Genomic DNA, 13207 nt, shown 5'->3' with positions numbered 1-13207 from the left:
ACTATTCTTTCCTCAGTTACCCTCTGTCCTCCAGAAGAAGTCTTCTCCCTGTTGATGACCATTTATTCAGGCACAGGATCCAAACTCTTTCCCACTGTTTCCTCACCATCTGCATGTTGTACACCTCTCTATTGACAGCTTCCAATAAAAGCTTCCTTTAATAGAGTTGTCCTGACTCACAGGTGGGGGGGAGGGAAGCTGACCTTGCTGCAGCATCAAGAGTCTCTGACGCATTTTGGGAGGCTGTGGTTTCAAGTCTGAAAGAATTCAGCCTTGTTTTCAATTAAGTTTTACAAGTTTATCTTCCAAAATACCACCCTATAGCTCCATGTCCATCTGCAACTCTGTGTTGTTTAGCGGTTCAACTTAGCCCTAGCCAGCATTTTAGCCATATGCTTGGCAAATTAGCAGCACTCACCAGCAGAAAAGAGTTTCTCAGAAACGCAGCCACTCAGGCTCCTGGATGGCTCCACCTCTTGTCCGCCCACTCCCAGTTTCAGACATTTCACATTCCAAAACTGGAAGTGTCTATGCAACATAAGGTCACATTATTGCACAATACGCTCCGCTCCTTCTAAGAGCCACTGCATCCTCAAAAGTACATCAGCTCAAACAGCAAGAGAGCTGTTTACAACAGATTTCTATCTGAGTGGGAGTATTTTCTCCAAGTGTCTTATAACAAGGACACAAAGTGTATGACTCTTCTCTACATTTGGTAAAATTGTTACTGAGATGGTATTAATTTAATGCTTCCACATCAGCACTCCTTCCCCTTTAAGCTGCCTTTTGAAAAATTGAGAATTAATTTTTACACTTCCCCAAAGTATTTCTGTGCTGGATAATTTTAGGACACACTAAACAGAACAACTTCTGCCTATCTTAAATTTAGAACTGAGGTCTGTTCGTAGCTTTGCAATACAACTGTGAATTACTGTCATCAGTGGAAGTTTTGCCAATTTTTTTTTTCAAATGGTCTAAATAATTGCTATCACCCCTCCTTCACTTAGTGCTTAAATCCTAACAGGTGAATGAAAACTTTCAATTACAACTGAAGAACACCTCTTCTAGTATAAGGGATTAAAAGTCAGTTGGGCTTTATTTATTTTTTCCCCAAAGGACATTACACAAGTGGAAATAGTGGTATCTCATTGTGTTATCTTTGAAACTCTTCAGCTTTTCAGGTAAAATTAAGTCTTTGCTGTTAGCATGAAAAGCCTATTTAGCATCCCCCTGAATGCCAATGAGTTACTCTGGTATCTTCTAAAGGCAATTTTGGACATATTTAAATAAAGAGTAAACAACCATCTTTATGTGCCACCTCTTCTTTCAATTCAGATCTGTTACCTTTGTCCTCAGGGCCACTGGGGCTGCCAAGCAGTGGCAAAGTAGAAGGGTTCAGGGCAAGGGTGTTTCCAGAACCCTCTGGTGAAAATGGGGATGCTGGTGGGGCTAATAGCTCTGGCAGCTCCCAAGAGACTGTCCTGATTTCACAGTCCAGTGAGTTCTCCATAAGCTGTCACTCTTGCTATCCCAGCAGCAAGAAGGCTTCAAGCAGTCAGCATTTAGAAATTTGATTCAGGCTATCCAGGGAAAGTTCTGATGGCAAAACCAAACCAGTTACAGAGTAAGTGGGAGAGGGAAATAAACCTATAGATAAACCTATGAGAGGAGCAGAACAAGGGACACAGAGGACTTTTGCACCTCTCTGTTTCACTAGATCCACTGGTACCATGTTCTGCTGTAGGTAAGTGCAGCCCAGGCTTTTCACTTTGTGTCATTCATTTGGAAGATATAATATATGGTTGAGAGTCAACTGCACTTCCTCCCGTGGAAGTGATACTTAAAATGTATCTAATGCTTTAAAATTACTTAGCTCCCATTTGCTCTACGAGCAACCAAAAGTTTGGACTGTAGTATTTAACCACAACTCCCAAGCCTTTCTCAGAAGCTTAGAGGAGGCTGCCAGAAGACATCTGCCATGCTGCTTCCTGTGTGCACAACGGGAAGAAATCTGCACCAGCCTTCAGTATTGTGTAGATAGTGAGTTTCCTCCAGTGCAGTGGCTGTCACACAGCCTGCTTTCTGGTACAACCCATTTCCTCTGAGGGACACAGCAACCTGTAGGACAGTGGAAACTAGCGCTCTGTGCATGCCATAGCCATGAGCATCAAATCTGCCAACCAGTCACCTTGCAATACAGTCAAAGGATTGGTGTTTTAAGTAGAAGTGCCTGCAAGTCTAAATGAGAGCAGAATGAAAACCTGATGGCAAACAGCAAAAGAAAAACAAATGTTCATAAAAGTATGGAAACACTCTACTTACAGTAAGTAAGTATCTACTACAGATCTTGGGACTTATTCAAACAATTACTTTTAAATCTAAGAGTGGTATAAGCATTCATCCATAAGAGGTCACTGTGTGACTCAACGAACACCTTCGTGTCAGCAGCATTCCCTTCTCCCTTCCAATATGCTCATCACTAGGTGTCCAGTCACCTACAGTGAAGTCTCCACCACAACCCAGCTGCCTTTCATAGGGACAGTAAGGGCAGGCAATAAAGCAAGACATGTCTGGGAGTCCTTCAACCTCTCTGACTATGTGACCTTAAACAATTTTACAATCACTTAAATTTACTTATTTTTTATTCCCCATTAATCTCAAATGGAATCCAAGAGTTTTACAACCCCCCAGATGTTCTAAATAACTAGTAAAAAATACACTAGAATTTGGGAAATTGAGTTTCATCAGCAGATACAAATTCACAAATGGCCAACGCTCCTCTGGTTTCCCAGGGTTTAGGGCCTCTGTTTCAGAGTCTGTTTCACTATGACATTGGGTTTTAAGTAGTTAGTAGACTTTCTCACAAGTGTGACTACAGTAAGCATGGGACATAGAGGCCTGACAAGGTGACCTGCCCACAGGAACTTTTCAACCCTGAAGTTTTTTACTGCCATGAGATGGAAGGGAATACTAGGTGACAACTTAGTGACAACTGAAACCATTTTAGCTCAGTTCACCTAAGTGAAGATCTTCCACATGGAGTGAAGTGACTTGAAAGGAAGCATTTAAATCAGAAATTTCCATGGGAAAACAAAACAAACCAAAAAAGAAATAAAAATAGCAATAAGGAGATTTTCCAGTGGAAAACTTGTTCCTGTGGAAATTCCACTTTCAATCGACACACTGTTTTTATGGGAAATTCCTAAGCAGCTGTAGGCACGCCCTCATGCTGAGATGTTTAAAAGCAGCTCATGTCTGACATGTTGCCCTCAGATTTCCCACATCAGATAAACTTCAAGAGCAGAGCCCTCATCACTCCCTTACTCTCATGCACACCCTGCAGCACACAAGCAGTCCCACCATGGGCACAAAGGGGCACTGGCTGTAGCAGCAGTATACACATGGTTACAGATGGGATGCTCAAAGGATTACTCTTTTAATGTCTCAAATCAGCATTAATTACAGGCTCTTATATATAAGCTGTCCTTAACACTCTGATACTGGTAAAGCTGTCATTGACTTCAGCAGCATGTTTATATGCCCTAGGGACTGCTGACTTGGGAGAGTCTTAAACGAAGTTCCTCAACAGCAGACTGCACTGTGGAGGGAAAACTATGGGCTGACTTACGTGATTGTGTGAATGGTCACAAATCATAGATGTAACTCTGTTGTTATTAATTGTTCTACATTGTCTTAAACCATCAATAAAGACTGCTCACTCCACAGCCAACATTACAGAAAGTTAAGACAAGCAATTTTAGTGAGCTTGCTAAGGGTCTTCTACATTTGCTTCAGGAACACTGAGTGTCTCCTTTACAGAATATTAGAAAAGCATAAACCATTCATTATAACACATCTTCCTTTTATCAACCACTTTAGCATGAATCATCCTACTGTGTAAACAGGCTAGAATATGTACCTATGGCAGGGCTCAATGTATCTCAGAAAGTTAGAGGAAGAAATAAGCTACTAGAGCAGGCAGGCTTGTACCATCCCTCACAGTCCAGAAAGAGGTATTAAGCACCTAAACCACTCCCCTAAACATTTTCAGTGATTTACAGTAATTTTGTGCCAGCCAGTATTTTCACACAATTGTATTTTTAACACAAAATAAAACATGGATCCCTGTGAGTAAAAAAGTTAATTCTACTGGCATCAAGGGACTGACCTTAACAACATACTCTCCAGAGTAGACTTTGCCTCTTTCCTGACTCCATCCTGTCCCATTTAGCCCATCCAACAGTAGAGTGGATCCAGCATCCCCCAAACTGAGCCGAGCTGGTGGAACTCAATCCCAGTGGAGCTGTGGCAGGAGCAGGAACCCCAAGGTGCCATTGAGGAGGCTGTCAGCAGCTGGCTGCCTGCCAGGCACTGCGGGCCACGACGAGGTGAAGGAGTGGACAAAGGCCACTGCTCAGCTGCTACAGTGACCTTCAGCTATGCTGATCTGATATGGAAATGAGCCCCCTGGACATGCTCATGTTTCTAAACCACGTTTTGTTGGCTATCTGCAACAGTATGTACACACATAGGATACCAAGGTCACACACATGCACAGCCCAGGTATTGTACATGAGGTGATGAGTTCCACTCTAACCTTGACTGCAAAATGGTGAGCCAGCTACAGCAGGGCTACTGCTGCTCTGCACCCTGGGAGCACAGCAACCACATGTCCTCACCAAGCCATGCTGCATGGCTGTGAAAATCACACACGCTGAGATCAAATTGCAAGCGACATGGATTTCAGAGATCAGCAAAAAAATCCTGCATTTCTCAACCCAAATGAAGTATTCTTTTGGGACATCACAGTAATGAAATAAAATCGCAATGAAAATCCTACTGATGCAAGCTTTGCTACTGAAAGGACAAGAAGGGCGTTTATTTTCAGAGTCAGACACTTGAAAGAATAACCCCATGTGCCAGATAGTGTAAGTTGTCTTTTCCAGTACATAACAGAGATACCTCTACTACACTAAGACATGTTTGATAAGAGAAGAGGGCCCAGGCTCTTCTCCATATTCTCTGCATACCTGTTACTATCACACAGCTGCTCTCAAGTCTACAGTTTCCTGTGCAGTACAAACTGAGTACCACTTCCCCTACAGAAAAAAAAATCCTTACTTGTTCTTAATTGGAGATGGAAATACTGTCATATTTTCCACTAGCCAAGCTTGAAACCATTACTGAACGAACCTTCATTAATTTTTCCACAACATTTTGCAGAAATTTCAGGAAACAGCTGCACCAGAAATGATTAACTGTCCTTATCACTAGGGCTTCATTGGCTAACATCAAGTGATACAGGCTTTCTCCTTTCAAAATTCTACTTCCAATTATGATTTTTTTGTTATTCTTTGGTTGACTGTCTCAATACACTATTTTCTTCTCAAAAGTATATGATTACACAGGTTTCAGTGGCACACAGACATTTTATGACCAGTGGAAGAATTTGTATGGTTTGGAGCTGCATACTTCTAGGAAAAGACTGCTTTCTGCAGATTGCTCAGCTGTGTCTTTCTTGGATCAAATTCAATGAAATTCACAACTTGCAGTCAAATTGTATTTGCTAGTCAGACTGAATTCATTACACTGACATAAACTCTTCTTTCTGAATTTTTTACTCCTTTTCTCTCCTGTCCTACTCTTCTCCTTTCCCCTCTTCTCTACCCCCACTCTCTCTCTCACCTCTTCTTTGAGCTATATACCCTATGGCAAAACCTATCATACAATGCCCTGTACAATTTCTGGCAAAAACAAGTGGAACAGAACACATCATTCTCCAAAACATGCAAAAGTTGAGATGCTAGAAGCCTTGGTACACACTAAGAGTGCAGCCATCTGGAGATAACTGCTAGCATGGATCTGAGATTCCCAGCAATCTCAGAACTCCTTAGCAAAGCACCAGTGGGCAAGCAACTCCACTCACATGGATTTGCACTGGGTATTATGTAACTTCTCAAAAACATTAATTCTTCAAATTTCTGATAAGAATGCAGGAGAGAGGGAAAAAAAAAAAAAAAAAAAAGGAAAAGAAAAAGGCTAATTTAATATAATAACTTTTAAAGACTGACATAATATTCCAGTTTCTTATTTGTATTTTCAAATATTTGATTTATTGTTACTAGAGCATGTCATGTTATGATAAATCTGCATATATATCCCTGTCAGATTTTAAATTGCAGTTGTTCATTCTGTGTCTTCACTGAAGCTGTAAGTCTTGAATGTGTAACCTTAGGATATCTTTAGACAGAGATGCAAATAGGAATATTCATGTATTGGAAGTTACATAAAATGAATCCCATTGAGTGTGGTTCAGTGTTGATACTGTTATCACATCTGCATTTAACAAAAGGTAGGTTACTTGCAGAAACAATGCAACCACATAGAGGTCTATCTATATCATAGAGGAAGAATCCTTTCTGCTGTCTGTAAATCAAAATGATTTGCGTTTCTTACTTTTAAATGGGTCCCTTCTAAAGCGGTGTGTATGGCATCACACAATCCCCACACCTCTGCTCACTGATGACCTCACTCTGTGCTAGGTCAACTCCTGAACATCTTCATTGCCTTCAGGAGCTAAACGTACAGCTGGCAAGGTACTGGCCCAGAATGTGACATAGGCCAGTATTGCTATTTAAATTGCTATTTTAAATTTTTAAATTGCTCTACCAAGATACTTGCTTAGATAGCAGAAATTCCAGTGCACTATACTTCTATTTAAAATACGCATGAATATATATGGTTTTATTTACAAGGTATGAAATACTGCCAAAAGTAGCCTTTTTTTTTTTTTACAGATTCCACTTTTTAATATCCTTTGTAGAATTTCTCCTTCACGATACCCTTATCTGTCTTCTCTTCTAGTTTGAAAGCTGTAGCTTGAGGTGCCAGAGGATTTCAAGGACCATGCCCTTCAAATATATGGCACGTTAATGCCCTGCTGGCTACCGCACAGCCGCCTGTGGCTGCACGGGAGACCCGAAGCTCATATTGTATAAGGGGATGTCCGTGTGTGACCAAAGGAACCCGTTACATTTCATTAATCAAGCCCCGATTTTTAGAGGGGGAGGGCTCTGAAATAAACAGAAGATAAATATTGCACCTCCTCGCTAGCAAGAAGGGTGCCGCCGCTTCCCGAGGGCACAGGGGTTGGCAGACGGCAGCTGCGGAAAGCGCTGGATTTTTGTTTCCCGACCTCACCGCGCACCGGCCCGGGGCGAGCGCTCCCTCCGGCCCCGGTTCCGCTGCAGCGCGGGGAGCGCCGGAGCCGCCACCGCTCCCGGCAGCCGCGCACCCGCCGCCCTCTGCCCCTCGCCTGCCCCTCGGCGGCGCGCACCTGCCCTCCCGCGCCCACCGCCCCCCCCGCTCCGTAGGCGCCAAGTCCCGCACCGGCAGCTCCGCCTGCGGCCGGGAACCGCCGTGGCGGAGCGGCGGGAAGCCCCGCAGCCAGGGCAGCGCCTCATGGCCGGGCCCTGGGAGACTTCGCAGCGCCCGTTCCTGCCCCCGCCGGATGTTTTCCAATCTCTTTCTCCTCACCCCGGGCTGTCAGAGAACTAGCGAAAGGATTTGTTGTCCCGACACCTTCCCGGCCACCTCCTGGGCGCGGAAGAGGAAACATGGGTTTTTTTCTGTCCCTGAATAATTGCGGGACCAGGAGCGAGCGTTCTTGCTTCCCCCCGAGTTAGCACATCTTGAGCTCAGACTGCCGCGGAGACCCAGCCTCCTCCTGTTCACACGGTCAGCAAGGAGCTGCAGGATCTAGGGGCAATGTCATAACAAAAAGCGAGACCTTGAACTTGCTTCACCCTTCGCATAGTCATTTATATTTGGGCAAAGTGGATAACAGCTCCTTCAGCGCTAGGGTAGTGGTATTTTATGCTCGCTCGGCATTCTCTTTACCCAGGTATAAATAGCAAAAGGTTTCGAGTGGTGGAGAATAGGGACCAGTATCTTCAAAGGATTCTCAGCCAAAATAAAGCATCTAGTCCTCCACACCACAGCTTGTGCAATCTCACCCTGCTGCAAGAATCATCCCCTGCAGGACGCCTGGGACTGCTGGTTTGGCAGCACTGCATGCTGCTGTCTTCTGAGCGAATGTGCCTTCCTATTGCCCCGTATCTAGCAGTGGAATCAGACTGCAGGCTTTCACCTCTAAAGTAGGCAGTATAAGGGTTCAATTTCATAATGGGAGCCTTTTATCAGCTCACACGATGTATTTACTACCTTACCAGTATTACGTGCTTGCCTTAGCGTTCTTAGCACATAAGGTAGCAGTACATATTATCATGGTTACCATAAAATTGGTCTGAACTACGTATATTTTGGGAGGATCTATTCTAAAATTCAGTTGTTCCAAACAAAAAAAGTAAACGTGCCATTACTTGGCTCACACATTACTGGGGAGAGGTCTCAGCATACAAGACAACCACAGCAATAAGGACCTAATGTACAGAAGTATCATTAATAACATGCTAATGAAACCTGAAAAAATTATGCTAATACTCCATTTCAGAGGATGGCTGCCACACTCTTGTGTACCAAAGTTCTCAGTTTTCCACTTAAGTCCCTCCTGGTGAGTCAGGACATGGCTAGGTTTCTGTACTGCAGGAGTATTCCATTACTCCTGCTTATAAATTTCACACGCTGTTAGTGCTTCCCGAACTGGCAACAGAGCTCAGGGGTGCATGAGGACAGTTTGTTTTACTGCTGAACTTTAAACATAAGTTCCACAGGACCTCTGGCAAGGATGATGCCTTGTTTTTTGCCAACATGTTCATTGGTAACAGCCCTACTGACAGCCATTGATCGGTTTGTACCTCTCTCGCCTACCAACGCTAATCCCAAGCTGCACAGAAATATCTTGGTTAGCTCTCAGAGGCTGCAGGGTGGAAAGAGTGCCACACAGATACACACAACATCCATTGCAGGGATTTGGAGACAGATACATAAGAGGATCACCACCCTGGACTGCAGAGTTTTTGGGATCAGTTCCAGGTTTGAGCAAAGACGCAAGGGATAGACCATCTCCAGTTAACCCACTCCCTTCTTTCCTTCGATCCATATATAGGATGAAACATAGGTCCAACACCATGTACATAGTTCTGAAAAAAATGCAGGCTTTATCTCAAAATATGTTCTGCATTTTCTTTGAACACCTTCTCCTGTGGTCATGATATCACATGAGAATCTCCAGTGTCCTCCTTGTATCATAGAATAATTTGGGCTGGAAAGGACCTTAAAGATCATCTATTTCCAGCCCTCTGCATGGGCAGGGACACCTCCCACCAGACCAGGTTGCTCCAAGCCCCATCCAACTTGGCCTTGAACGCTTACAGGGAGGGGGGAGCCACAACTTCCCTGGGCAACTTGTCCCAGTGTCTTACCACCCTCACACTAAAGAATTTCTTCCTAAAGAAGAAATCAAATCTAAATCTCTCCTCTTCCAGTTTAAAACCATTAACCCTTTTGCTATCACTACATGCCCTTGTAAAAAGCCCCTTCCCAGCCTAGCTCCTATGGTTGCAAATAGATACTGGATAATAGGAAAAGATCAATGAAAGGATCAAACTTTTTCTGAACTTTTCACTCTCTTAAGCCAGTATCATTAAATTCTGAGGGCTAACATAATTTTCTGTCCATCAAGGATGTGACCATTTGGAGAAGGTTAGAGGAAAGGAGCTTCTCAGTGCCTCAGGTCTCCTAACAAAAGTAACTCGTGTGTGAAGACTCAGCTTTTGGGATGTCAAACCTTTCTAGTCTGTGACTACCGACCCAAATAAGCCTGAAGCTGCAGTGAGTAGATGAAAACAGATCTTTTCTTCACAAGACAAACTGGCTTTCAATGCCACAGTAAGACTGCTGCTGGGGATTGACTAATTCTAAGATAGCTTGGATGTCATTATACTACAGTGGCATCACTTTCATAAAGCAGTTTATATGCATTCAGGTGTTTAAGATCCAGATGAAAAAATAAACCTTTAACAGTATTGCCAGTGGTGTACTTCAAATGGCAAGATGGCCAAGCAAAAATCAGCAACTTTTATCTTAGGACAATTCAAAAGCTTAAAAAAACACACAAAAATAAACAAGAAGCTCTGTTTCAGATATCAAAACTCTACCCATCACCTCTTCATGTATTCCTACAGTATTATTTTTCTGTTTATTTGGTTCAAAAAGTGTGCTCCCCATGTGCTTGATGGAAGGACTGCATAGAGAAGGAAAAGTGGCCAGCCAGTAACATGAACAAAGCAACTTCCAAATGAACAAAAACACAACCCACCCCAAAAGAGAAATGCCTCTGATTTCAAGAAACTTCAGTTGTAATAGAAGGATGTGTAATCAGTATTAAAATGTGAGTGACTTCCACATGAAGCCTTCTGAGAATGATAAAGTACTGACCCAGGCCTGCTCCCTCAGTTCATTCAAACCCATCCCTTCTTTGCTCTCCTACCTGGCTGCTGCCATCAAAGGTGCAAACGAGTAATGGTTCCAGTCAAGGCAATTTGGTTCACTGCTCCAGCAACTATGGCTGTTGACTCTCTCCTCCACCTTTTTGGGAAACAAATACGAAAGATTTTTAACCATTGTGCTCAATTCAGCTTGCTGTTTGATTTTACAGCCTAACTGACATGATGCCCTTGGCTACATCAATGTGTGTAAGAACATCATATTCAGTCAGTCTTCCCCAGCACTCAGGTCTTTCTCCCTCAGAGCAATGTGGCACCAGCATCAGTAAACTGTCCTGCAGTTTCCAACTTGCTGTGGGCTAAAATACACATCATATGTTCCAAGGTGAAAACAATGGACATACAAGACCAAAAGGTGCATAAAATGATGTGTTTTCAAACATAGTTACAGCGAACAGTATAAACACACAAAGCACTGAAGTGCCTTTGTAGTCCTTTTACCTTTAGGGCTTGCAGTTTTCTGCCTCATTTTCAAAACATCATGACCAAATCAAAATTTCAGAACATGTACTTTTTAATTTAATGCAAATGCTTTCCTGTTACTAAATCAGAGCAGTGTAATTGTCTTTCATTCCACTTCTTTCCCACATAGTACCGTGCTTTAAAAGTGAGACCATTTATTTTAGAAAATAAAATTGTGAAAATGTATATTACTGGTACTCTGGGAAAGACCACAAAAAGGCACTTTCTGCATACATAAGACCTGCCGTACACATACATGCAAGAGTGTTATGCATGTGTGTGTGTGTGTGTGTGTCCAAGTCACAGAGCACAAGGAGACAAGTTTGTTAATGTGCTAACTGTGTTAGACAGCTACAGGCTGCCCTATTTATACCTGCAGGGAGGTTATTGAATATGTGAAGGTATGCCTTAATCAGAGCATACTGGCAATGCATCAGGAACTGGAGACTCATGTCTAATTTGCACACAATAGAGCTGACTAAAACGCTCGCCTCATTAATACTGAGACAATGAACCTTCAGTGACCACATACTCAAACAGGCCCTGCTGTTCTGATTTTGTTGAAGGCCAGCATGGACACACAGAAAACCACAGTCTGCATTTTGCCCTGGGTGCTTTCTTCCAGGTTTCTGTCTTTCCTTGTAAGCCCACACGTGAGATGGAACGTCAGGTGATGTGAGAGGGACGGGTGGTGAGTGTGGCCATCCCAGGGGGATGCTCCTGAACAGGGCGGCACCTCAGGGAAGCACAAGGTCCCAGTGAGAGGTGCAGCTCATGTCACCCCTTCTCCTGCTCTTTGCCCTGGCTGTGACGCCGAGCCCTGGCTGGCCACCATCTCAGGGCAGTCAGGTCACTGCAGCAGGAAAAGGTACCTGCTCCCCAAGGGATTACAAATGCTATGGCAGAGGAGCATGGCAGAGATACAACACAGCATGCAGAACTTGCAGATTTGTGCCCACGGCCTAACCATACTGGCACTGAAGACAAGAGCACACCTCCCCCTGCTTCCAGCGAGCGCACTGGCTGCCCACGCTATCCTGTACCCGGGGCACAGCCTGGGGTGGGCGATGCACGGCACTCCCACTGCGAGCAGAGTGCAGATGTGAGCTGCTGGAAACAGGGTGCCAAAAGCTGAAGGGTAAAGCAGGCCTGGAACTGGTTAGCAATAAAAAGCATATGCTTATGCTTTTTTCCCCTGTAATGTTTGCTATCAGCAACAAAAACAAATAGCAAATGATAATGTGTTACTGACCAGCAATGTCAACAGTGGTCTATACAGACATCTGAGTGTATAAACTAACATATGCTCTGGCTCCAGACTCTGACACTTTATCACATCAATATAAAGCTTTCTAGGAAATGATCTGGATGTGGAGCCAGGAACCCCTTTTGAACCTTTGAACAAACAGGGCTGAATACGGTTTTAATCTGTGACCAAAACCTTGGCACAGATGGACTCAAGGGCAAAACTCTGTTTTTAGCAGGGCCAGTATTTCACTTGCTGCTTTTACAACTGAGAAAAAAGTTCCTGAGAAAAAGTTCCTGTAAAAAACCAATGCAATAAAGAATCCTTATTCTCCCATCCTTCATAAGGACCTAGGGGTGCTCTAGATTATAGCATCCCTTCCCTGGTGTGGCATGGATATCTTCCAGCTCCCAAGCAGGTCACAGTCTGGGACAGTTGCACACAGTTATTTTTAATTAACATGCATTGTGACTTGGTTTATTTAATCCACAATCCTAAAACAAGAGTCTTTATTCTCATTTACACTAAATCCTCTCTACAGCACCTGGGAAGGAGCAGAGGGGACATTCATGAAAAGAGAATGAAACCGTAAGTGAAAGACATCACTTAGGAAACAAAATCACGCTGTTGCTGCTCCATCTTCATAAAGAGTATTTAAAGTGAAGACCATGAGGAACACTATGTTATATTTTCCATAATTTCCTTCTTAGGTCTTAACTGATGGGAACCAGCATCTTCCCTCTGTGGTAATCTCTCTGTCCAACAGCGTTCCTCAAATACCTTAGCATCTTATCCAAGTGTGAAAGATTCCCCCTGATTTCAGTGAAGGCTGGATCCGTTTCTGAGGCTTTGAGAAGTTGAACCATGACTTTCATTTAGGCAAAATATTAGCCAGAGCAAGATTTGGTTAAGGACAGTAAGGCAGAACTAGTGCATCTCCTTTCTAAGCTGACATCTGACAGCAGCACTGGTGCTACCAGACAGGACGTGGTCTGAGGAACAGCCAACCTGCAGAGTCTCTAACAACCCAATA

At 43.6% G+C, this 13207-nt stretch overlaps 1 protein-coding gene across 9 annotated transcripts in view; it reads right to left on the bottom strand.

Moving 5' to 3' along the window:
* Nucleotides 1-13207, bottom strand: part of HIVEP2 (HIVEP zinc finger 2) — a 139476-nt gene that overhangs the window by 42774 nt on the left and 83495 nt on the right. For 6 of the 9 annotated variants that reach the window (XM_071740710.1, XM_071740709.1, XM_071740712.1 and 3 more), the window contains one exon: nucleotides 10451-10548. The exons of the other annotated variants lie outside the window; for them this stretch is intronic. The gene's annotated coding sequence lies outside the window, so the exon portion shown is untranslated. The remainder of the gene's footprint in view (nucleotides 1-10450; nucleotides 10549-13207) is intronic. 9 annotated transcript variants of the gene reach the window in all.

The sequence above is a fragment of the Heliangelus exortis genome, chromosome 3, assembly GCF_036169615.1.
Source record: "Heliangelus exortis chromosome 3, bHelExo1.hap1, whole genome shotgun sequence".
Taxonomy (NCBI): Eukaryota; Metazoa; Chordata; class Aves; order Apodiformes; family Trochilidae; genus Heliangelus; species Heliangelus exortis.
The sequence above is the reverse complement of the archived record's forward strand: the minus strand, read 5'-3'. Positions and strand labels throughout refer to the sequence as shown.